The sequence below is a fragment of the Aythya ferina genome, assembly GCF_964211825.1.
Source record: "Aythya ferina genome assembly, chromosome: 1".
In the NCBI taxonomy this organism is placed as follows: domain Eukaryota; kingdom Metazoa; phylum Chordata; class Aves; order Anseriformes; family Anatidae; genus Aythya; species Aythya ferina.
In genome coordinates this window covers 92,212,179-92,238,711 of record NC_140296.1, presented here as the reverse complement: position 1 = coordinate 92,238,711, position 26,533 = coordinate 92,212,179, and the positions used below count along the sequence as shown (strand labels likewise).

General features: G+C 49.5%; 1 long non-coding RNA gene across 2 annotated transcripts in view; it reads right to left on the bottom strand.

Annotated features, from left to right (window-relative positions):
• Positions 1–2,521: 2,521 nt before the first annotated feature.
• LOC311437665 overlaps positions 2,522–26,533 on the bottom strand; it is a 28,376-nt gene continuing 4,364 nt past the window's right edge. The window contains exons 1-3 of one of the 2 annotated variants that reach the window (XR_014693615.1): positions 22,678–23,006; positions 7,073–7,260; positions 2,522–3,208 (exon numbers count right to left, since the gene is read on the bottom strand). This is a non-coding gene — a long non-coding RNA (uncharacterized lncRNA). Of the gene's footprint in view, positions 3,209–7,072; positions 7,261–22,677; positions 23,007–26,533 lie in introns of those variants that run through there. The other variant, XR_014693614.1, reaches the window with a different exon arrangement.

Here is a 26,533-nt window from a genome sequence, read left to right as displayed (position 1 = left end):
TTGGCTGATTAGCTGTGAAAAAATAATAATAATAAAAAAAAATAGAGAGAAAATACGCGCAGTTTGTTTTTTTTCATGGTATGGAGAGTATGGTGTCCTGTCCTGTCCTGTCCTGTCCTGTCCTGTCCTCTCCTCTCCTCTCCTCTCCTCAGGAGGGATGTGCTGCAGGAATAAGGGGCAGGAGGGGAGGGAGCGTGCCTGAGGAGGGAGATGGTTGTCTGTTAATTAGAAAGCAAGGCATCCCCCAGGAGTCTAACACTATTTTTAACCTATTTTTACTGCGATTAATTATCGGGCAATTCCGAAGCTTTCAACCAAAAAATGTGCAGTCTGTTGAGTTTCCATCTCCCAGGGAAACGCGTGAATGAGTGTGTCTGGGGAAAGGACGGCTTCGTACCAAGGAGGGAGCAGTCACTACCGCGCCGGGAGCTCCAGGGCATCTCTCTGCAGGAGCCTCTGTGCCTCCCCGTCAGCTGCTGGCATCTCTCCTCCCTACGAGGAGAGCCAGGAGGAGAGAAATGAACCAGCCAGAAGCACTTAGCCCTCATTCGAACCTCCCAGTGGTGTAAAAAGGAGGAAACTTATTTTAAGCCTGGTATCCTGGAGGAAGCGGGTCTGTGCGAAGACATTACCTGCAGGTGTTTGAGCAGCATGGGGTGTGTCTGCCAGTCCCAGGAAATGGGATTTCAGATATTTCAGGGCCTCTTTTTCTGCTCATTTGGCCGAAGGTTGAAGTCTTGATGGCAGGAAACAAGGGCAGGACTGGGGCCACGCAGAGGGGCAGAAGCTCTGGTGGTGGCTCCCGGTCTTCAACCCCTTTGGGACAAGTCCTGGGGAAGGCAGGCCTGACTCTCGCTGCTTTGAGAACAGCTTATTTCAAATCCCTTGGCGATCCATTAGCTAATTAAAAACACGAGAGGCTGCTGAAAGCCAGCGCACGAGGACACGCCGGCTGTATCGTGCAGGGGGGGACGTGTCCCCAGTGCCTCCCGTGGCTGTCCCCAGCCCCAGAGCCCCCAGCCCCTGGGCAGGACATGTGCAGGAGGGCTGCCACCCCTCCGTGGGTGGCACGGACAGAGAGGCAGCTTTATACATCACCTGCCTCCCCAGCTATCGGCTAGAAACTCAGCAATGACTTGTCCATGGGCTGAAAGGCAGCGAGGGACCCTGCCCACCGGGTGCTGGTGGCACCCTGTAGTGTCTGAGCAGCCGGGCGTAGGGTGGCCCTGTATTCAGGGCTTGCCAGTCAGGGTGATTTTCCGTCCCTGTTGTGCTGCATTTTTATCACCTAACCCTGTTTGCCTGCAGCAGGGCAAAGCAGAAACAGCTTTGGCTTCCCCTCCACAGAAATCCCTGCAGTGTTACCCCAAGGATCCTGGGGGGGGGGGGGGGTCCGTCAGGCAGGGGGCCTTGGGGCCATTCCCCCTGCTCCCACAGGGCCCCAGTGACACCACGGCAGTGGCAGTGACACTGTGGCACCAACACCTGGTGTAAATGCTCAGGAGATCAGCGGGTGCCACGTTTCCCCCTCCTGCCCCCAGTTTTTCCATTTTCTTTGGGCTTTTCCCACCATCTTCCTGGCAGAGGGACACCCCAAGATTCAGCGAGCAATTTCCCAGCAGAGCTGTGTCCCCACATGGTGGCAGCCTTGCCTGTGCTCCGGAGAACCAAAGGACTCCCTTGGGCCCCCAGATTTCGAGCTGTGCCCCAGGGAGACCACAGACATGGGCACAGGGCTGGCGGGCAGATAGGTACAATGACAGTGACATGGAAAGCCATAAATATGGCATTTGGCAGCAGCACGAGGCTCCGAGCACCTCCAGGTAACCCAGTAGGCCCTCAAAGGCCTGTGACAGTGACACACCGAGCACCCCCACGCCTTTTATTGCTGCACGTGGACTTGGGAGATGCAGCTGGGGAGGTGATGTGGGCTCTGCCCCCACAAGGTCTTTGGTTGACCAAGGGCATCCGTGTAGTAAAGTCAGAGTTACCTGGGCTCGGCTGTACGCGGTGCACACAAAACTTTGCACCTCTGGCATAGCTGCACACACGCAATTTTGTTGGCTTGATGCCTTAAAGGTTCAGAAGCTCGGAGACGCTGTACCAAAGGACTTCTACATATTCAGCAATCCCCTCTCGGAAAGAATAAAGCAGCTGGAGCAAGCAATGGCTGTGTTTCAGATCTCGAAATCAGGCAGCTCCGGGTGCCTGCGTGCTCAGGAGCCCCGAGGTTGGCCAAGAGATGGCAGCAGCCCCATGTCTTTGGGATGTATTCGCTCGTCTCCGCTTTAAAGGAAAGACCAAACCGAAAGGTCACGCTCGGTATTTTTCTGGGCATCTCCTGTGTATTCCTCCAGAGACATTTCTCTTCCTCCCCCCCTCCCAGCAGCAATTATTTCAGTTTTATTTTTCCTTTTCTCGTTGACAGTGCTCTCGGAAGGAAGCTGTGCAGCCCCATTGCCCGTGCTCTCTCCTTTCCCCCCCCACCCTGATGCCAGCCCCTCACCCCAGGACCCCACGCGCTGCTGCAGGGAAACAACCCCTGGAAAAGTCGCTGGGAACCCAAATCCTGCTCCCACCTCCGACACCCATCGAGCAGGGGTTGGAGCAGGCGACCCCAGAGCTCCCTTCCCAGCTCAGCCATCCTGTGATTCTGCAATAAAAAGGGTGCTTTGCCCTCCCCACACGCAGGCCATTCCCAAGCAGGAGGCTCTGGGCCCTTTTGTTCCTCTGGGGGACACCCGGCTGAGGTCTGGCAGGGGATTTGGCTCTGCTGGTGTAGATCTTGAGATAAACCCACCAGGCATCACCAGCAGTATCCCGAGGTGAGCTGCAAGGACCTCTGAGAGAAGCCTGCTTCGTAGTTTTCAGCACTGCCTGAGGAAGGTCTGGGGTTTAATTTCCTGCTTTTTTGTTGTTGTTTGTTTTTACTTAAGGAGAAGCACTGGGGCTGCGTCTCTTTGTCTCTGCTGGTTTTGCTCTGAGGCTCCTCGGGTGTTGCAGAGGATGTGCGTGCTGAACCCTCTCCCACTGCAGACAAAGCACGCCAGCCCCTTCTCCACGATGCTGGCTTCCCGAAGCGTTCAGCAGCAGCCTGACCTTTCTCCCCCGATAATTTACAGACTACTTCCAAACAGCCCAGAAAATAGCAACGCAGAAAGCTTGGCTTCAATTTGTGTGCCTCCGTGGCGAGGTGGTTCGGTGGAGCCTGCGAAAGGATTTCGTAAAGAAAAGTGATTGTTGAGGATTTTTGCTAGGCAGGAGTTCTTCCAGGAGCACACAGCAGAGGAGACACCTTGGGATAAGCCTCCTAGGCTGGGTTTGCTCGTCCTGGCACCAGCAATGCCCCGTCATTTTAACTCATCACAGAAGGGAGCACAGGGTAAAAGAGGTTCAGACTGGCCTGTACAGAGAACCCAAATAAGCAGTGGTGCCAGTGCAGCTGTCTGTAACATCGATTTCCATCTTCCCAGGAAGGAGCAGCCCTCCTGCACCTCCCCAGGATCAGACAGGTAGCTCTGAAACAAAGTCCTAGCTAAAGCAGTACCCACAGATGGACTCATTTATGGTTCAGTAACACAAACTTAAAGGAAAAACAAGCGAACAAACAAAACCTCAAACAAAACCTAGAGGCAGTCCGCGTTTCCATCTGGTTCGATAAGATAAAAGTGCAGAAGCTGCCCTAGAAATAATCATAAGTGCAGCAGAAATCAGCGTGGGATCGGTTTGCGTCCGTACGGCCCTGCTCTCCCTCCCTGGAGCTGATGCTTGGAGCGTGCTGGTGGTGGGGTCTGCGCTGTTCACGTCAGCTGCTAGTTCAGATTCACGCCTGGGTAGTTGCAGAAGGCAGCCCAGCCGCGTGGCTGGCACATTCGGGCTGTTAGCTGAGCAGCTGACAATGCATTGGTTCGGGCAAGAGATGAAAAACAAAAGAAAAGAAAACAAAAAGAAACAAGACAACAGAGCCCGCCAGCGTTTTACCTGTAAAATTTGGAGTAAGACGGATGGCATGAATGGGGGGGAAAATGCATGGCCATAGAGCTTGTGGTTTCTTTTCCACAGGCCTTGCACTGCCAGCTGCTGCAGGAAGGGTTTGCGTGCACGGATGCTCTGGAGAGAGGCCTCCAGCCTGGTGTTACCACGTTGGGAAACCCTCTCCCCATGCCCTGCCCTCACACTGCTCGGGGCACAGAGGAGACACTCGCTGCCTGTTTGCATCGCGGAATAAAGTCCCCCGGTGGATCAGATGCAAACTCATGTTTCTCAAGCATCCGAGGTGAAGTGCTTTCTTTACCTTGGAAAAGAACCAGACAATGAGGCCTCCAGCATATTTTGCTGTAGCTGCAATGTCTCAGGACACAGCCAGGTCAAAGGTTTGTAGACAGAGGCAATATTTTTCATTATGTCCACTCGCAGAGCTGGGAAAATTGGAGGAGCTTTTGGGCACAGAAGCCAATCTACAAGTCACTGAGGGCTTTGAGAGATGAGCCTTGACCAGGGTTGTTACGGTGGGTTAGACATTACCCCTTTTTTTTTTGTTTTTAATTAAAAAGTGCTCTGTTGATGCACAATGTACAGATCCTGGGGCTGCTTTCAGCCTGGAAGTGCCGGGCAGAGCAGGCCAGGTGGCTGTGAGATCCCTGGATGGCCAGAGTCAGATTAAATGAAACGTGCCAGATTAAATGAACATTAAGCCAGGCACACCTGGGGAGACCGTCATTTGGGTCATTTTCTGTCCCCTCGTGTGTGGCATTCCTGGGATGGGGGCAGGTGCCCCGCTCTCCTGAGAGTGGTGATGAGCCCAAGCATCCCCCTCCATTAGATGGCAGCCCCAGGACTGAAAGTCTGTGCCTGGAGGATGGGTTTCATGGTATTTGGGACCTGGTGGGTGGGTTCCCTGGGGAAAAGGTGGGGTAGCACCTACTGACATGGTGTGGACAGGACTGCAGACAAGTCCTGGTGGGGAGACAAAGCTCTTGGGCAAAGTCCCTCTAGCTGGGAATTCAGACAGTCCTCAGGGAAAGCCCAGACTATCCCCAGCAGTGAAGAAGAGGCCTCAAGGCAGGAGACAAGGTTGTGCCTGGGTGGAAAACCCCTGCCTTCCCCAAGGGAAGAGCTTGTTCCTTCAGTGCTTCCTTGAGTTTCCTTCAGGTGCCAGCCTGGAGCACCGCTGCCTCGTGGGTGCAGACTGCAGCCTGTTGTGGCTCTGTTTTTTATGCATGCTGCTTTCAAACCATGGAGGGTCCCCTTTCCACCCCTGCCAGGAGAAGAAAGATGCCAAACCCTGGTGCTGCTGGTGCGCTCACAGGGCCCAGATTGTCCCCAGGTATGACACCAGGTCCCTCATCAGACTATGTGAGGGGAGCTGCCAGGCACAGCACTGCGGAGCAGTGGTGGGACGCCGTCTGGAAAGTGGGAAGCCTTCCCTCCAGAAACATGGGGTGGAGGTGCGTGGGAGCCAAGGAAAACAGGAGGGAGCTGAGCAGCAACTGGCCTTGTGTTAGCTGCAGCTGAATCGAGGCAAGAAAATCGCCCAGTGCTGTTTATTAAAGCTTCTAATCTTGAACAAATGCGTTCAGGTTGCGACTGGAAGCCAGGAAACACGTCCCTCCTACCAACAGCACAGCAGTCTGGGGACCTTTTGGTGGGCCTGTCTTCATGGGGCTGTACTTGCCCTTGGTTGGTGGCCATACAAGACGCCTGGTTCTCCCTTTTCCTCACGTCTTGGAGGCAGCATCTCTCCATCGGGGCAATCAGCAGTCGTTCCCCCCCTCCTTTCCCCTCCCTGAGTGGCTGGGCTCATCTGGTTCTCGGGACACGTCCCTGCTGCCTGCTGAGGGGTGACAAAAAGCCGCGTTGTTTGTCAGCAGAGGAGAGAGCAACGAGTGCACCTTCAGCAGCACCGAGCTGCTGACACGAATCAAGCGATCCCTTTACCCCGGTCCGTGCGGGTACAGTGACACCGCTGTGCCGGGAGGGCTGCGGGACCTGGCAGGCACAAACAAATCCCGCTAAGCCTTGCAAAATAGCCCTCCTTTCCAAGCGGTGGTGTGCCCATGCTGCGTGACGAGGGGGTTATTTGTCATCAGCGTGCCGTGAATGGGGCCTGGTGGGGAGAGGGAGGGCAGCAAAGCTTATTCCTGGGACTTTTACCACCTGTTACTGAGGTAACCATTGCGCAGGCACACACCAGAGGTGTCTGGAGTCATCAAGGTCTTCTGTACCGCTTCCAAGCAATGTCCTTCCCGCGCCCGCAAGCTCGCTGGCTGCCACCGACCCTGGCTGGCTTTCAGCTCTCCTGATGGACCCTGGTTGTACATTTACCCTGCCTGCAGTTTGCTCTCACCTGGCAGCAATGCTCCCCACTGCATTTCGGAGGCTGGCAGTTCCTACTGCTGCCCTTAGGAACATCGCGGGCCCACACGGGTCACCCCATCCAGTCCCCTGCTGTTATGAGCCACCACATAGAAGCCTGTTCTGTCCAGCAGGGTTCACAGAATGCTTTTTTCCCCTTTCCCCTGCACCCTGGCCCACAAAGCACTTCCTGACCACCCCTGAAGCCAACTTGGATGGATAGGGCACAAGATCAAAAGACACAAACAGCTAAATGGCACGGTGATGGCAGGTGAGCTCCAGGGTCTTGCCAGCATCCCAGCAGCTTGGCAGGAGAAGGATGTTAGTGAGATGAACACGCAGGGAGGAATCTGAAGAGGACAAACCCTGGGAAACCTGCTCTTGGGTTGTCCATGTGTTTTGGAAGTCTCTGAGAACTGTGGGGCAGCTTGAACAACATGCATTTTCCAGTCCCTTTGCTTGCTCTTTGCTGGGATGTAGGGATAGGATTCAGCTCACCTAACTTCAGAGGTCTGCAGAGTAGATGTCTCAGCCTAAGCTCACAATGGAGACAAATAGTGACTTACTGGGCACTCTCCATCTCATCCATCTCCATCAGAAAGAGAGATATCACTGCCAGAATGGGCTACATCCATTGCCAAGGAGCCACACGCAGGCAAAAATATTTGCATTGCAGATGTCTACATCTCAGCAGCTGAAGCTCATCCAAAACACCTACCTGATGCTCAGGAAGAACCAAGTTCAGAAGAGCTGCTGGAGGTCGAAGCCAGAGATGAAAACATCTCTTGATCCCTTCCTGCCAAGTGAGTGAGAGCTGGGCTCTCCCTCTTTGCAGCCTGCTGCAGCTCAGCTGGAAGGTATGCCCAAGCACAGCCTCATGCGGAGCCCATGTAGTGGTGGAGAAAGCTGTAATAGAAAGATAGAAATTTATATATAAATATATATATATATTTTGTTATTATTTTTTTTTTTTTGAAGCATTTTGTCTTACCACAGAAAAACAAATCTGGACTTGGAAATGAGGTTGGACACATTGTTCTGGTCTTGAAATGGTCTCAGGGTAAACGAGTGCATTTAGAGTCATAAAGCCCTCTGTGCTTCTCGCTTTAATCACACTCTAAGGTTACCTTGTGCTTTCCAAGTGAAAGACATTGGCTCAGGTTTGCTGGAGACTTGGCCCCGGTTTGACTGAAGGATCTGTGAACCTCCCCAAACCTTCAGTTTTGGCTCGCTCATTTTATAGGCTTATGATGAAGCAGAAGAAATTCACTGCTGCATTTGACGTGCATTTCATTTACGTCAGTGCAAAGCTTGCAAACGTGGATCTAAAACACTGGCGCTGGTGTGGAAGCACTCTCCAGTCCCTTCGTCTGTAATTCCCATTATTAAAGAGGACCTGACTCCAGGTTTTCAATTTCGTCTTGGACCTCCTTTTCCCAGACAGTTTAAAGCACGTATTTCCATAGGAAAGACACCTTCCTTCTTTGGTCTGAGGCTTGTTTAAGACTTTCTGAGTGATGGCCTGGGCACAAACCCAGGCTCCCAAGTTGGAGAAGAGGGGGAACTGTAGCAGATTGCACTGTACTGACCAAAGTAACCTTCAAGGAAGCAAACAGCAGGTTGGAAGCCAAGGCCAAAGGAGCTGAACACATGACTCTTGTCCATGAAGAGTTTTATCCAGCTAAGGATGGGAAGTGTTTGTGCTCTTGGAGTGAGCTCTGGATCCTGCCACCACAGGACAACTCCCAATATCTCCTGGGCTTGCTGTTAATGTCAACACACAAGGAATAATTGCTCCCTGTGGGTATAGTTAACCAGTGTGTCCTTGACCAGGAGTACTTCAAAGTCCTGCTGAAAGGCATTCTGCAAAGGTTTCAAATGCTTTTGTCTTCTTGATAGATTGCTGGGGTCTTTACACATTGGGAAAAACAAGCCAGTGTCATATACACTCAGTATGTGCTCCATGGCTGACGTTTCTATTTTAGGGATCTATTAAAATCCTGCCCTATTCAGCTGCACACCTCTGTCATCATTATCCATGTCACTGTGTTTCCAACAGTATTCTCCATATGGGGACCTCCAAGTTTCTCAATGCTCCCCAGACATTTCTTTATTTTTTCACTTGCATTTTAGAAACAGAGAAATATGGCCCAAGGTGATCAAATCCAGACCAGCTGAGCCAATTAAACATGCAGTTCAAAGCAACCTTTTTGTGTAAATGTCAAGCAGAAAGATGGTTTTGTAAAATTCTTACCAAACTCGAAATCAAAGCAGTGGAACTGGTATGTGCAGACATAATTCTTGCCTATTCACATCACCTGCCACATGGTGCAAATGCATGTATTGGATCAAAGACTTTTGCCACATCTCAGTCACACCTGGAAACAGTCTTAAAAGGAGATGGATCTTGACCCTGTAAAGCGTTCTTGATTAGGGTTTCATTCACCCAACCGCTGCTGAGATCCAGGAGGCAGGTGGGCTCTTTGGCCACTTGCAGATGTGATGAGGATCATGGTGGCTTTGTGTCTCCCATGGATGCCAGAGAGACCTCCTGAGACATTGCCTTAGTTCCCTCAAATGGCTTTGGCAGGCATGGGTCAAATCACTTAAAATGATGACCCTTCAAAGAAGTGAGGCATGATGCCAGCCCTACAGGGCAGTATTTTAAATGATGAGCAGCCAGATTGATGCAAAGAACAGATAAATGGGAATAAAGATCAACAGATAAATGGGAAAAAGAAATGTGAGTTAGGTTGGTTTAGAGGAGACTGGAGGCACAACCCGGGTTTAGATGTGTTTGTGCACACACAGGAAGAATCTGTATCACTAATAAAATGGGAATTGCTGCTGTAGCAAGACATTATCACAGTGGCTGTGGAGAAGTGAGGCTGCATACTGTAATAGGCTTGGGAGGTTTATTTCGTGGCTTGCAGATGAGGGACTATTGACACAAACCTAGAATTGGTACCTCTTTTAGAAAATTACCATTATGAGAAGACTCATTAGAGATAATATTCTCATTTCCTTCCTAGCAGCAAGTCTGCCAACTAAAATAAACAGTAGGATGCTTTTTGCTGATAGGAAAAGACATATTCCTGTGTTATAATCTAGAGGGATAATATATATTCATTTTTCAACGCAGCACAGGTCATTTATCAGCATTGTAGCTTTATCATTGGCAAGATTTTATTTAGCATGTGTGCACAGTGCAGCCTTAGGTCTTGATGCGAGTCCTACACTGGGCACGTTGAGGCTTTCATTTTGGTTTTGAGCCATGCTCTGCAAGAGCCCCCTCCTTTCAGGTCTAGCTACAAACCCTGGAGTTGCTTTAGCCTCACCAAAGGGTTAGCTCATAAAGGTTAAGTAAGCCTGCGATCAGAGTCACGTGAGTCTGGGCCAGGTTCAAGAAACCTCTCAGCCTCTTTGGAAAGCAATATTGCTTTAGGTCAAGCCAGGCAAAAGGTCCATAAATGTTTCTGAGTGGGACAAAGTGAAAAGCAAGGGAGGTGTGCCAAATCCCAGTGCCCATTGCCCGTGTTTTGTACAGCTTTGGTCAGTGCAGTTCATCTTAAAATGAGGATGTTTATTTCTCAGTGGTGTAACTCTGCTTTGCCAATGGGATTTTGGAGAGACTTTAGAGGACTAAAGCTTCTCCCTTGGCCAGCAATCCGTTCTGCCTGGCTCTGGCCCAGGACAACTCTTCTTGTCCCAGTTAGAAAATCGCCTTGCCCTAAGGCGAGAGATGTTTTCATTGCTTCCCTCACGCTATGGTGCCCTGAGAGCACATGTAATGAGATAACATTGTGCTTGCACTAAAAAATGCCCCTAATTCCTGTGCTGTGAAACTGTGACAATTTACCCAAGACTGCGTGCTCTTTTTCAAGAGAAAAACAGCACTGACCCTGGCAGGGGACCATGCACCCAGCTTGTGTGAGCAGCAACAGAAAGCTGGGAGCAGGCAGAACTTCTTGGTCCACCATCAATCATGGAGAGGGCGCAGGTCCCCAGGGATCACCCCACTGGCTGCTCCTTCCCCAGACCACACACGTCTGGCACCACTGGTGTCTACGGGTATGGCCACATGGCCGATGCCTCCTGCTCCTGCAGGGGCTCCTCTCCACGGGCTGCAGCTCCGGCCCGGGGCCTGCTCCTGCGGGGGCTCTCCATGGGCCGCAGCCTCCTCCAGGCCACATCCACCTGCTCCACCGGGGGCTCCTCCATGGGCTGCAGCGTGGAGATCTGCTCCATGTGGGACCCATGGGCTGCAGGGGGACAGCCTGCTCCACCAGGGGCCTCTCCACAGGCTGCAGGGGAACTGCTGCTGCCTGCCTGGAGCACCTCCTGCCCTCCTGCTGCACTCACCTTGGGCTGCAGGGCTGGGTCTCTCAACATGTTCTCTCCCCTCTCCCCCAGCTCGTGGCTCCCACTCCAATCCCACTCCCCATGTGAAGCTGAGGACAGGCCACCCTCTTCTGTGGGCATCTCTCAAGGGCACCTGCATGCTCCTGAAGCAGGGCCAGTGCCCCATTCCCAGGGCTCTTCCACAGCTTCTGCCTACCCCTGCTAAGGCAAACCTTCCAAGGAAATGTGGGAAGAGGCTTTGCCTGGCTGGAGGCAAGAGTGCAAAGTCTTGGGGATTTGGCTTCCTTGAGGGAGAGAGAGTGCTTTTAAAGGTGTCCCTACGCAGGATCCTCTTGCTTGTTTAAAGAAGGTATTGGAAACTAATAAGGGTTCCTGCTTTACTTCAGCTAGCTGACACATCTCATCCTCTCTCATCCTCCCCAGGGAAGCATGCTGCCCCCCCCCCCCGCAGAAAGCTGCGCTGTGGCCTCCTTTACATCCACACTGTTAAGGGGGGGGGGCAAAACTCACTGGAAGTCTTTATAAGGATTCCCGTGAAGAATAAATCAAAACAACGTAATCAGACCTAAAATTAATTGCTTTTCCATCTGCAGAGAGTTAAGAAACCAAAACAGCAACCCCTGTCATTAATCAGTCTGTTTTCTATCTGCTTTTGACCCTCACCTGGTTTATTTAAAAATAAAATACAGGCAAGTGTTTTGATTATCTATTGTTGAGAAGCGATTAACTGAAGGAAACGCTTGCAGTGGAAGGAAATTTAAGTCAAGTCTGATTTAACCTCGGGGCAGAGCTGGGAGCAGTCGGAGCACCTGCAGGAGGGTGGTGGCTGAGCATTGCCCGAGGGCTTCTCATCGAGGAGCCACCCCTTGCTTCTCCCCACCTGGCTGGTCCAGCACAAAAAGGGTTTGATGGCAGCTGTGTTGCCCTGATGGGTGTCTGACAGTAACAGATTTCCCATTTTTTCTCTGCTAATGTCTGATGTTCGGTGCTAGTAACCACTGCAGGGTGAGGTAGGGTCTCAGATCTTGTGTTCAGATCCACCCAGCAGCACTGTTTCCAAAATTCATGCCGATGTCCTGAGACAGGTCCCTCCCCTGCAAAACCCCAAACCCTAACACCTGGGGGGTGCTACTGCAGCATCAGCCACTGTGTAGCAGAGCTAAGCCTCTGGTACCCCACAGGCACACCTCTGTTCAAAGGCTCACAGCAAATCCCAGCACCGTGGCCATCCTACCAGCCAGGCTTATCTGCTCAGCTTCCCTCCCTGCCCCCTCTCCCAACTAAAATTAGCGCTGAGCATGGAGATGGAAAGTCTCTCCAAACAAATTCTTGTGCAATCCGCAAATCTCTACCTGGGCTGATTGCTCGAGTTGCCTTATTAGCATCGCACCTGCTTTAAGCATCGCTGCTGCCAAATTAGATGGAAAAACATGCAAATGCCGTGTAGCTTTCTGGCAAATTAGCATGCTTCCTGCACAAAGGTGAAGATTATTTGGAGGGGGAGAAGTACTAACATAATTTGGCTAATTACTGAAGCAAGCAAATTAGGAGAAAGGGTGACTAAAAAAATGCCTGAGCATCAATCCCATCATGTAGACAGACTGCTTAGGGATGGCACAAAGAGTGTCTGCAGCTCGTCTGCATGGTGCCTGGTGTCAGCAAAGAGGCTGCTTGCTTCCCGGCTGGAGAACAAGACCATGGTAGCTGCCTGCTTTCATAAAAAGCAGGCACTGGCTCTTTGTGGTGGGAACGGAGGCCCTCTTTCCCAGATGACTATCACTCCTGGCCCCACTGGCTTTTGGGGACAAGCAACCTTCAGCTCCCCCATCTGCCAGAGGTCTCTACTGTCCCCAGTGGTGTTACGTGCCCCCCAAACGCATGGTGCCATCTTCTCCCCATGTGCTGCATCTTCAAAGGAGCCTCTACTTTGAAAGCTAAAATCCGCTTTGATAACCTTCTTCTCAGAAAGCCACAGCTAGTCAGCTTAAAACCATCTGATTTCTTTCTCTAAATGCAGACAGACATTTAGTTCTGCTAGAAACTCAGCATTGTAGCATCCTAATGGTTTCATCCAATATCTTTGGATAGCAGTGGCAGTCCCAGCCCAGGGCCTCTAGAGCCAGCAAGCCAACTCTACCATCCAAATGATAATTATCATGGCCACTTTTGGTCTAAATCACTGTCTGTTTAGGCATAAAAACCCTCCATACTAATTCCGCTCCTGATTTAAGAAGCAGCAAGAGTTGTTCCTCAGAGAAGTGCTCCCTGAGATTACACGGGCTGTAAGAAATCCATGTGCAAGTCCTGGAGACAAACATATGGATCGCATTCTCTTTTCAAGTAGTATTTTGTCATATCTGGAAATGGAGAGCACGGGCCAAAAGAGCTGCCTGACACACTTATTTAGAAAAGACTATCCATCTGTTCCGTGTTTTCGGTATGAAAAGATCTGACTTTTATCACTGAAAAATATTGTAGACAGCTGTCTTAAAAAACGCTACTTTCTTTGGGATGGCCTCAATTTTCATGCCTGCTTGCCAGGGCCCTAAAAGCTTATTTTCAATTGTTTCTGCTTGCAAAGTGCAATTAGCACATTTGTTCAGGTGTTAATTTAGCTCAGGGGACAATTCACCTTCCTAAATACATGCTAATATTTCTCTTCAAGAAAAAAAAAAAAAAAAAAAAAAAAAAAAAAAAAAAAAAAAAAAAGAAGGTATGGGGTAGGATGGAGACAGAGAGAAAGCACCAGACAGAATATTTTTAACTGGATCAAAATGATGAAATTCATTTTCCTGCTCATCTCTGGCTGAGTCATGCGAATCATCCTGGGTGGACGGATGTGCAGCAGCGACAGCAAGGAGCAGCCAGGAGAAGGCAGGGCTGGAGGAGCACCCAGGGCTCAGGGTCTGTGCCTTCCCACCCTTCCTGCCCCACCACTCAAAAACCCAGGGCTTGGCTGCAACACAGGCTCATTGGGCAGGCTCACACTGCATCACCTAAACCCTCCTTGCCAAAAATGCACAATTTTTCAAGAGATATTTATACGCATTCCTCTTAACCCAGGGCATTTGGTGGGCATGCAAACTGTTGTGCATACAACTGAGGGAGCAATAATATATCCTTGGACTGAACATGCCAGGGAGATGTTGTAACCATCACTGTAGCCCTTCCCTTTCCCCTTTCCCCTTTTCCCTTTCTTCTTTCCCTTTCCCCTTTCCCTTTTCCATGTAGACTTATATATTTAATGAAAGCTCTGGTCAAGGCCTGGTAATTAGTGTTGAACCTTTGGTATCCAACATCTAACACACATAAAGGGTTTGTTTCTCATGGGTGCTACTCAGCATTGTTTGGGAAAATTAAACAAGGTTTCAATATAGAGGATTCTCTGAAGGAAATGCCCCCAAATCTGAGAAACATGAATGCCATGAGTCACTTCTGAAAGCCTTTGCCACTGATGTAACTTAAATTGCCAGTTACGGCTGTGCCCTGGTGAGCACTGGGTTTGAGAACAAGACTCAAGGTCTTTTTCTCCACCCTCATTTTGCATGACTTTGCATGCCTATTCCATCATTTCCCCAGGAGGTTATTCAACAACTGCAAAATTTCCCTATCAGATACATTTCCCAGTCCAATAAGGTGTTTCACATTACCACATCACCTTTTGTTCTATACAGGATTTTTTATTTTATTTTTTTAATGACTTTAAGAGTATGGAGACTGTATCTGGTAGATCCACTGACACTTTTATCCCTTCAATGACACCCTTAAGAAACGTCTTTACTCTGAATTACAATTTACAATTAACACACAATTAATCATACTTTACAATTAACCAGCATACTGGATTTCCACAGCTCTTCTCAGAACAGCAAAAGTGCTTTCATTCCTGTGGTCTGGAGGCCACGCAGGATGCCAGCACCTGCATGCTTTGTGTGCTTGGATGCTCAAGTCGCTTGCTGAGGTTGGCAGTGGGTCTTAATTTCCAGAGGATGGTGGGATGGGAGGACAGGCTCAGGACTAGTAGTTTTCGTAATTTTCCGTTCCCCCAATTTTAGTTTGGTACAGCTCAAGCTTTGGTAGCTTCATAATTTCCTCAAAAACATGGAAGGCCCTGATGAAGGCAGGGCTGACCCAGGGTAGGTGGCGAGGGGAGAATCTGAAATGCAGAGCCCCTGGTGTGAGGGGTGAGTCCCACCAGGGTGCAGGAGATGTGGTGGGGCTGGGTCATCTCCTGCTGTGTGGCAGCGCCCTTCAGTGTCCTGGGGACTCTGCTCAGGCTGGAGTACCTCTGCAGCTGCCATTTCAGAGGGCACTGGCACCTTTCCAGAAAAGAAAGTGCATTTTTCTTTCGCAGAACTTCTGCCCGTCCCACAAATGTATTCATTTACATACTTTATCTAGCTTTCCTGCCTGAAACTATTTCCACATATTTTCCTTACCCCATTTAAATTGCTTTTAAACCGTGTCTAATACCCCACAGGTCCCTTCAATTCACAACTGCTGTTATTTAGTGAAATGTTTTCCCTAGGTCAACAGACTTTCATTTCAGGGTAGATAATCCTCAGTATATCCCCTGCGGGAGGTAGGGCTCTGCTCTGCAACTGAGAGACTCTTTGTCAGGGTAATAAACTGAGAGCAGGATTTAGAAGAAATTACCTAGGAATGGAGTCCTTTGCTACAGCTTTTTATTTCTCCTTCAAGTCATGTTTTCCTAAGGGCTCTTCAAATATAGGGATCAAGAATACTTATTATCTTTGCCGAATGAAACAAAGGGAACAGATGGATTAGTCTGTTAGTAGAGAAGGGCATATTTGTAAAGGCCACTACCAAGACAAAAAAAAAGGCACTATCTTTAAGTAAAGGTGAGTTTTGTTTGGTCTTTGTTTGGTACAGCAAAACGTACACTTACTGGGTCATGAAAACATTGTTTATTCGTCTGGTTCTTATTTCCAATATGGCTTTCCTAGGAAAATAAAGTTCTCTAATATAGGATCTCCCTAGCAAAATAGGATTTGTTACATTGCTTGGCTTATGACAGCAATAGATTTGAGTTTGAGCAGCTTTCCTAAGAGGCTGTTCTTGACTTAGTGTTACTGACCTCTAGATTTCCATTGCACTCTTGTTTCAAAGGCGGGCATTGTAAGCAAGGAGGTGCCTGATATCCATCTTTCCCACTCATAGCGTAGCTTTAAAAAGCAATATAATTTTCTTGGTTCCTCTCTCCCCTCTACACCTTTATGGCACTTCCGAGAGTCTCATTATCTCATACAAAGAGAGCAAACCCAGTTCGTAGACAAAATGTGACCACTGGGCAGGTTTGTTTCAGTTTGTAAAAATACCTCTGGCTCAAGTAAGCTCTTACCTGTTACCCAATCCCGCAATGATATGGTTCTGCACAAATAAATGACCTTTGGCTCTTAGAGGCTTCACGGGCTTTTATTGACTGAGCCCAGAGCACAGCATCCTTCTGAAAATCTCAGAAGTGCAGACCAGTTAAGACCCTGCATTGTGGGCACTGAACAGAATTTACTAATGGATTAAGAGCAGTATTTTTCCAGCCTCTGAGGGCCGTCATGATTTTGCATGTCAGAGGCACACAGAAAGCACAGAGGTGAGAAGAACTCCTGGGTCACTGAATTTAGGTCCCTTCTGTGGCAGACAGGGAGAAGTTCTTGCCTTTCCTTGCATTCAGTGTGAAGAGGTAGAAAAAGTCATGCTCTCAGGTCTTTCAGTCTCCTCCTGTTGTGTGTCTGTCCCGGTACCAAATTGCTTCACTGGAAGATCATCAGTGTGCCCTGCATAGTCCTCTTGCACTCTCACAAGTCACTGGTGGAACAATATTGACTCTATTGCCTTTCAGTAATGGAAATGTCATTTTAGGATAGGCCTCAAAACATATTAAGATCAGTTAACGATGTCAAAAATTGAGGTTTACTTGGTCTTGTGGAAGACTTCCACCTGACCCATGTATCTTCCTTACAACCCCACTTGTAATTACTCTGTACTGAAACAATTTTTCTGAGCTCATGGGTGAGCGTGAGATCGATTCAATGCACTGTGTTTTCCCTGTTCTTGTCCTTGTCTTTACTATGCCAGCTATTCTCCAGTCATACGATGCCAGTCCTTGACGAAGAGCATTCTGTACACCCTCGCCTGGTGGGTTTCAGTTCTTCCAAGGACCAAGGCCAGAGTCTGTCTTCAGCCTCAACTTGCTAACTTGGCATTTTTCTGCTGGATGTCCTGGCCTCCTGGATGTCCATGCAAGCATGGGAAACAGGACAAAGAACAGCAAGTTTATTCACACCTGTCTGCTTGTGTGACCTTTCCGAAGGTGTGCACCCCTCCATGGGGCCTACAACCTCAGAAAGACTTAAAGCTATGCTAATTTTTTTAGTGTGACACGAGTATTTTTTTGACTTTGGGTGCAAGGCCCATTACCCATCGCTCTGGTACCTCCCTGTATATTCCCTGGGGGTGTCTACATATTATTTTGGTATAGAGAGGCAAGCACAGTCATAGTCATGCCATCATTAACACATACATTCACTGGCAGCTATGCTTTTAAAGCCTATATATAATTTCCCAGAAGTCAAGCAACACAAACTGAAATAAGTATTTAACAATATTTATGGTTCATGCCCACTGCCTGATTTGTCTTCCTGTCAGCCTTGCCTCTGCCAACATCATCTGAAGACAATTTTCCATTTCACTGAGAAGCTAATCTGCGGAAAAAGGAGGGAAGGAGGAGACCAGAAGAACTGGGGTCTATTGACAAGAGGGCTGTCTCTGTGAAAACACGGACAGTGATTTCTTACCTGTTCTCATAAGTAGAAAACGAAAGTCAATACAAAGCATGGGAAAGCCAAATGTTGCGAGATTGCCTGTGTGTTTCTCAGTCAATACCCAAACCTTTCGCCTTTGATGTCTCACCCAACCCACTAGGTGTCTGGGTGTCCCTCTGTGCTCATTTGGTGCTACCACGTGTGCTTGGCGAGGGGGCAAGAGGGGAGTGAGGAGGCAGAGGAGCCACCTTGCACTCTACTGAGCCTGCTGCTTCCATGGATTGTTATATAAAACTGACATTTTCATCTAAAAAATAAGGAGATTGTGCTAGAAAAAGACTGATAATGAATAAGATGAATCACAGCCACCCCTGGGACAGGGCCACTGTGCTAGGAGTGGGAGGGACTGGAGAAGGGTTGCCGCTCTCGTGCTAGCACCATGCCTAGGGTGCTCATCTGCCACACGGAGTGGTATGACACTGAAATCTTAGATGGGAGGTGCTAGGCATCCTGTTAAAATGCCTTATCTTCTCAGGCCAAAACATTCCTGTGCCTGCTATGGACTTGGACATATAGCTGGGAATGGGCAAGGCTAGCAGTATCACTGGTAAGTGGGTGCAACCCATGTAGGATGCCAAGTCAGGGGCATGTAAGCAACAGGTATGAGAAGCCTCAGCCCCTGAGAAGCCTCAGCTGCAACCGATCCATTAAACTCCATATTCTGATTGTACTGATGTTCAGATGTTCTTTTGGGAACAGCCTCAGCCCCTGAGTCACTGTGCTCCAGGTTGGTCTCAACATACCTGTTCTTAGAGAAAACTTTCGTTGCTTGAGACCTCCACTGCCCAACAGTCTCTACAAATAAACTCCAGGCAGTTCAAGGCATGGTATACAACCGCCCTGACAGTGTGTGGGAGAGCTGGGGCAGAAGCACTTTGGTCCCTGCTCTCCTTTGGGACCTGGTATTCATCCTGGTGGGGCACCCAACATCAGCCCTGCAGGGGCAGGGCACTGCTACAGAGAGAAAGGCTAAAGCTGGTTGGGTGGGAAGATGTCACACGCTGATCAGATTTCCTCGTTGTAGCATTTTGTCCTTCCAGCCATGCTGCAAACAAGGTCCTAAACACCGGGCTATGGGGTACATCTCTGCCAAGCTACAGCAATGCTGTGTCTCAGGGCACTGTGAGGATGCTGGTGCCCCCCATCTGCTCCTCCAGGTCAGCTGGCTCTCATGAGACATTGCACAGTTCCTCTTTGCCCTGCTCATGATGAGCATCAGTGCCCCTTGCTGCTTGCTTGAGGGAGCAGCTCCCCGTGCTTCTCTGGAGCCCACACACGACGTGCTGAAACCTATCTGCAGGGAACTTTTACCATCTTAGTTCTTCTTCCTTTTTTTTTTTTTTTTTTTTTTTTTTTTTAATGGAACAATTTTTCAGATCCTACCGCCTGCAAAGCCAGCTGGCTTAGTCATCCCGGGCTCCAAATGTGCGTGGCTCGCTGGGAGACAGCGGCTGTCGCACAAGTGCTATAAAATAAATGATACTCTGCAGCAGCCTCTGACATCTCTGGGCCTCCCAAGGCTCGAGGTGAGTGCTGCAACCACACGTGGAGATTTTTCCCCTTTCCAGCAGTGCAAAGCTCCCAGGTCACAACTGCTGCCGCCACACAGGGTGAAGCTGTGTTGAAATCGGTGATAAAGTTCCCCCAGATCTTGGTGCAGACCTAGATTATACCCAGGAGAGCCGTTCATCCCCGCTGTTTGTCTTGCGAGCCTCGTCCTTTTGCATATGCATAAGCACACGTCCCAGTATGGACACATGCAGCATAAAATAGAGTTATTTTCATGCCTATTTGTAACAAAGGAGTGTGACTCAAGACCAAGAATCCTTTATTTTCAAGATCTCAGCTCATATTGCCGGGGTGTGGTACTCCTTACCTTTCACCAGAAATGCTGACGCAGGAGTTATCACCAATATTTCAGATAATAGATTGCAGGCGGAAACGTTTCCTTTGTTCTCGGTCTCATAAATAAGGAGGGAGGAACAGCAGCCCTCTGTGACCACAAAATGAACAGCTGGGCATTTTTGCTACACCGAGACATGCAGAAAATGCACATCTACACGTTACTCTCCTGAGAAGCAGCTCTCAGAAACTGGAAGTGGCTGCAGTGAGCCGGGTGCCCCTGAGACCCTTTTGCTTGAATATTCACCAGTGGGGAAAGGTTTTGCCACAAAACTCCTCCTGACCCTCAGCCACTGTGTACAGGGCACAACGATGGCACGCACACAGTTCTCAAACAGCTGCTTGCAGCAGGTGATGCCGACCCACCCGTACCAACAGCTGAGCATCACTCACATGTGGCTGTCCTTGTTTCAAAAGCTGGTTGTGGATGGGCTTCGTGCCTGCCCTTTGGCTTGCCATCAAAGAAGCAGCACTCTGGTTGTGTCCGAGTCCTTTTTCCCCAGAGGGTGATGTTGTCCCAGCCAGCAGGGTAAAGCCTTTGGACGCAAGCCTGGGTAGATGGCAAGCAAGTGGAGGTCAAGTAGGAAAAAAAAAAAAAAAAAAGCATCTCTCACTCCTCCAAGCAGCTCAGCAGGCGGCTGTCTGAGAGGAGGCTGCTATCTCGAGTGGAGGAGGTGGGATACACAGCTTAGAAGCACTTCTTTTGAATGAGATTTCTTCTGGGTAATAATATCATGGAATGCATCAGGACGGAGCGTCTCATCCTTGAATCACTGGAGCCCACCTGTGACATGACTCATGGCCTTGATGACTGGTTTAGGATGACTGAGCCTCACCAGGGCCCTCTGATTAAGCAGCCACCAGCACTCCTGAAGTGCCCTGACTTGCCAGGACCCCAAATATAGAAGATTTCATTTGGACCAGGAGAAACTTCTGATGAATAAAGCTTTCCACGGGAGGCAACAGCCCCCGTTCTCCAGCAGCAGGAAGAACAGTGGTTGTTAAAGCGATACTCCCGGCCCCAATTGGTCCCTAATTTAGCTGAAAAGGAAGATAATCTAAGCACTTCCAGCATGAGTGCTAATGTAAACACCCTCACCATCTGGTTTATTTACACGCACGCGCTCCAAGAGCTCAGTTTATAAACCACCTTCTTCTCCCGAGCTGTTTGATGCTGCTGAGCTGCATCCCATGGAAAAGGAATAAAAAAGACACCTCTGGTCTCAGTCCCTGATGAAGGAGGTTTGCAAACAGCATTTCCCAGTGCCCTGCTTTTATGCCAGCCCGCGTGTGGCAGGGATGGGGACACGCGCGTCAGTCTGGCTGCAGAAAGCCGCGTCCTTTTGCAAATGGGAAATAATCGACACTTCACTCTGCTGGCAGCCAGCACCCCCACCGGCGGCTGGGTTTGTCATTTTGCATCCCCTCAGAGGCTCTGATTTCAAATTTACAGTAACATATGCCCAGAGAGCTGCCAGCCTTCCCCCAACATCACGAATGCTTATTCCCTGCTGCCCCACACAGCGACGGGTGAGGGACAAGTGACATTTCTGCTTCTGCCACAGGTCGCTTGGACCCCTGTGGTGGGAGAACAGAACCTTTTTATTCCTTCCCCTCTGTTTTTTTTTTTTTTTTTTTTTTTACATTATTTTATTATTTATACCAGGCAGCTGGGGACCAGGGTGTTTCCAGTGAGGTTATTTAGCTGCATGGCTCCCATTAATGTAAATGACAGTCGCCCAGCTGAAGCTGTGCATATTCTGTTGAAGATTTACCCCGGGGTTATCATTTCGCAAAGACTTCCCTCTCCCCCTTACAGCCTTTGCCGCAATCATCATTGCATGGGGAGAAAATTGGAAGTCCCCACACAAAAGGAGCAAGCAGCTCACTTTGGGAATGGAAATTTGTACCAGGAGAGCATTACGGAGGGACAGGCACTACGGGAGGAGCACACCTTTCCCCATGACCTTGCCGTGCTGTCCCAAAACAGGCAATGTTTGCTGAGATGCTGCAGAGCCTTGTACCACAAAGGTATTAAAACAGGATGGTCAGAAAAAAAAAAAAAAAAAAGGATTTTATTCATTTTTTTTTAAACCTTGTTTTCAAAACCAGATTTGTTTAAAAGATAAGCAAAACATCTCTCGTCCCTTTCCTTCCAACAACTCATGCTCTGTTTTGGTTGGGTAGGATGACCCTAGGCAGGACATGCCTGCACGCTGCTCACCTGGCAGAGCATCACTGCGGGGCTGTCCTCTCCCTGAAGACAGCTGTGCCCTGGGAGCACTCCCTCTGAAAAGCAGTGCCTGCTGGAGGAGTTATTTGTCCCCCTGACATCAGCCATAAATTCTGAGGTCAGGAGGAGCCGTTATGCTAGCTGGTATGACCCCTGATATAACACAGACCGTGATTTGTGCATCCAGCCCAGCACTTCCTTTGGAGATCCAATAAATCTTGGAGCAAGGCAGTCAGTCGTGATTTAAGAGCTGTGAGCAGTAATTCTGTGTCCCTGGGCAAGCTGCTGCAGTGGTTAATTGCCCTTGCAGCATGAGTGCACATCTCGTTCCTGGACCAAACCTGTCTGCCTCAGTGCCTTGATCCACCTCTCCTGGCCGGAGCAGCTCTCCCCCAGAGGTGCTGTCAGCCCTCACCAAGTCATCTCCTAGCTCTCCCCTTGGCCAGACAAACAAATTGGATTTCTTCAGCGTGATTCATCAGCTCACTTCTGGGAGGTGTAGAGACTGAGCGTGCGGAGAGGAACCAGCAGCATACCCGTGCCAGCACCCACAGGGTGTCAAAGCCCACAGCCCCACACCCCTGATGGTGCTGTCACCAATGCCACCACTTTTTGGGGACCCAGCCACCCGCTGGGGTGGTGTCAGGGGTTCTGCAGCAGGGTGAGAGGAGGAGGAAGCAAGACAGCATCGGGGAGCGATGAGAGGAGGATGCTGCCTTGCATGGGGAAGGGCAGGAGGTGAACGTGAGGGGGGCATTCTCACAGGACTGGTGCTTTAAAAGCAATCTAGAGGCCAGAGTGAATTGGATGCTCTATTTTAAATCGATCCTTGCACTCACAAGGGAGAAAAACAAATTCCTCTAAAAGGGTCAGAAATAGTGGAATTAGTCTGCATCTTTTCACTGAAGGTTGTGGTTTCTTTCCAGCTGCCACAGGATAGAGTGATGTGTGTGCTTGACTGTTCAGCCCCTGATCTTTCATTACCTGCACATCAGGTTTAGTGCTCCACAGAGGATCAGAGAAGCTCTCCTCCTTCTTCACTCTGTACTCCAGCTGCCCTTTGCCTGCAGGGAGCCAAGGAGACAAAATGGGCTGGGAACATCCTACAGTGGTGGGCTGGCATGTCAGCAAGCACCCCTTGGGGCAAGAGGTGTGGTAGGAGAGGGAAAGCATCACGGAGGAATTTTACCAGTCTTGCTACGCTGGAGAAGACAGGCTTGGGCGAGCTGGAGGTCTGGTCCAATGAGTTCCCCAATGCCACTTGGGGCTGGTGGCTTTGCCAGCCTGCTCTCTGAGGGTGCATTGGGGCCAGATTTCTGCACTTCTGCAGATAAAAATAAGTGCAGCCCTTGGTGTGGCTGCAAAGTCGCTCTCAGTAGGGTCCTTGGCGTCCCACAGCATTAAGACCCAAGGCATCCATGAACCCAAGGCATGCTGTTGCGTCACAGGCTCTATCTGATATTAACTCCAGAAAATACCAAAGAGGAGGGAGTAAAATGCAGCCCCCAGGCAAAAGGTGATCTCCTGCGTGGCATTTTTTGCAATTTGCAAAAAATAATCTCTAGTTACAGATAACGCTTTTGAAATCATAGGACCGGACAGGATCTCCTGGGCTGTTCTGTTGCATCTTCTGTCACACAGAGTCAATAGTATGCAATCCCTTCCATGGCCTCACAAAGCTCCAGCCTAAAACTAGGCAACACTTTGCCCCTAGGACTCCTGCAGGAAAGCCTTTGTGGCGTTTCATTCCTATAGCAGTCATTAATTTTGTCATTTCTCCTCTAACATAGCCAGGGGATGGTTCAGAGGCATCTGCTCAATGGCGATCATTGTCCTCAAGCTTAAATAACTCTTCTCCTTGCTTAGTGGGCACATTGGAGGAAAGAGGGGCTATGGGGGGCAGACACAACAGCCCCCAGCCCTGGGGAGATGCTGGGATCCCCCGGGGCACGAGACAGGGTTGCCACAAGAGGAGGCCCCAGCAGCCAGGCATGGTCCCAAGCCTGGGCAAGGCCTCCATGGCTTCTCAGCCCCTGGCCCTGCTGCCTCCAGGCCTTTCTAGAAATATTCTAGCTGATGCTGCTTCCATTTGTATTTGCCTTTTCGTAGCCGTGAGATGCTCGTGGCTCCGAGCCATCTCATGCCTGAGTGATCCATCTCTGTTGCTTTGTGGATAAGCTGCCAGCTTATAGCAGAAATTCTTGTTGTTAGTGTCCAAGTACACGGCGGTGCATTTTTCTTGCTAAATTACATCCCATTTTTCTCAATCTCAGCTGTAAGGGCACTCAGCTCCTCCTACGTCATACTCCAGCCCTTATCGGTACCCACAGTGACTCCCGACTTCACGTCATTTCTGCTCTTTCTTCTCAGGTCACTTAAAGAAAAAACAGATTAAGATAGCGTCCTCGGCAGCTTCTTGACGAACTCCACCAGAAACTTGCTGCTAGATTTTAATTCCCCTTTCAAGCACAGCCTGTCTTCTACCCACTGGCAGGTTCTTGACCCAGACTAAATCTCTTCCACTACACCACATCTTAACGAGCGCATTCCTGCTTGGCAACAAGGAATCAGACAGACCTGGTCTCCCCCGTGCCCCAACTTGAGCAAGTCAGGCAGGGCCTGCAGCTAGTAATCCTATCCTCTCCTTCCTCCAATTTGGCATGTGCTGCCCCGTATTTCTTCATTCCTTCCTGCAGAGCTTCTCCCAACACTTTTCTCCCCGTGCTGCATGGCTAGCCCATCACCGTCCCCACTTCCTGCTCTTTCCCTGAACCCAGCTGCCACATTGCCTCTTTTTTCTCCCTTTTCACAGCTTTCAGCTTGATGGCTTCATGAAAAGCCACTGCTACTAGCCTTGCAATTGCAGATGGTGGTCCTTTCTATGCAGTGGGTTGGAGGCATCCTTCTCGCTTTGACCTGATGCGCTCTTTCCTTATCTCAGCTTCTCTCCTAGCTCATAAATTCCAGCCTTTACATCCATTTTTCTTTGCCCCCTGCTCAACCCAATAGCTGTGCTGCTGACAAATGAGACAAAGCATTTAATTCTCGTTGGGGCCACAGAGTATTTAGTTTGTGTTGGGCTGATGCCCAAATCACCTGGGCTAAACTATATGTTTTTGCATCTTTCCGTCTGCCAGCTTCTTCTTTCCTTTACTGCTCTCCCGTTGCTCTCTGTTGGTCCTCTCTGCATGTTTAATACCACCACTGTTAAAGTTTTACAGGCTTGGGCTGTATTTTTATGTGCGTAATATTCCTACAGTTCAGATGTTTTTTGCAATATTACATTTATTTTCTCCCACACTTAAAACTCCTTTGGTTTTCACCACGGAGGTGTCTTTAAAACCTTAAGTGGGGGGAGAAAAAAGTCTTCCTTCTCCTCCCCATTTCAGATTTAAAACTTTTTATGTCAGAGTGTGCTTGTGTATTTGAATGTGGGAAATGAACTCGGTGTCACCCCTTCAGTTCTCTTCTGGCCCTCCTGAGCTTGTTCTGGAGTTATTTAGAGCCAGTTGCTCTCTGGTTTTCCTCTGTGGGCAGCTGAGAGATCGCTTGAGCTTTTTCAAGCTGCAAGCTGGATATGTCCCACAGTCACTAAGGTGACTGCCACTTGCAGCCCGTGAGCAACCCACCATGCGCAGCACAGTGCACAAACCCTCCAGCAAAACACGTGGGTGCTGGCAGGGGTGGGGGCACCCTAAGGGTTGTTCTTCATGCTTGGCCTGCCCATGTGAAACATTCCCCAGAGGTGCAGCTGGGTGAAGAAACACACCTGCTGCTTTTCTCAGCTGCGGTGGTAAACGCCGCTTGCTTGAGAGAAGGATGGAGTGTGACCTCCTCACAAACCTCATCTCCTTGAGTCTCATGGCATTGCCCCCAGGATGAGTCAGATCCATAAAAATAAAGAGAAAAGAAGAAACACACTTGTGACATTTTTTGCTTTTACAGAATATACGTCCTAATACAAACCCCCTGCGCAAAATAGGTCATACTTCAGCTTGGTGTACGACACCCTGAGAAGGGATGATAATTTGCAGGCTGCACAGAAACACACCTGAGGTGCACAAGGAATGGTGTTACGTATGGTAAATATACGGAAATTTCTTTCTACCTGTTTTATGGGGGCAATTGCAGAGCTTTTTCAGTGCAGAGGGAAGTGCAGCTGCACTCATACACCGAACAAATCTCTCCTTCTCCATTGAGCCAGCTCAAATCCCATGCCCTAAAGGGCCCCCACACCACTTCACACCATTTTTCTTGTCCTGAACCATTTCTCAGTCATAAATAGGGAAGAGGCAGCTTCTCTGGCTTCCACTTTTCAGCTATACCTACTTCAGTTTCATGTGAAAAAGTTATCTCAGCAATTAAACCATAACTCAGCCGCCGAATGGCACCGCGACGGGGACTTCCCACGCTGCCTTCACGCGATTGCACCTTTCTGAGCCTGTTGCAAAACACAGCACAAGCTGGTGTTGCTCACTACCACAAAACACCGGCAAAGCTACTTTTTAATCACCGTTTTGCTGAGATATGGTGTGCATCGTGCTTGGGGGTGTTTGCTGTGTGTATATTGACTCTGTATGGCAGGCAGTAAGGGTTTGGCACGCGTCTGTGTGCTTTCTGCATGGGCACAGCATCCCTGGGCTGGCACGGATGTGGTGGGGACAACGTGGTTTTGGTGGGGTTCACCTGAAGAGCACCTCCCAGGGCACCCCCTGATCTGCCCCCCGGGAAAAAGGCACATTTCATCGGGAGCAACATTTGATGCGCACCTTCATTCATTTCCAGCAATGGATGAATGAATTTCATTCATTTAGCAATGGTTGGAGCAATCACCAGCAAA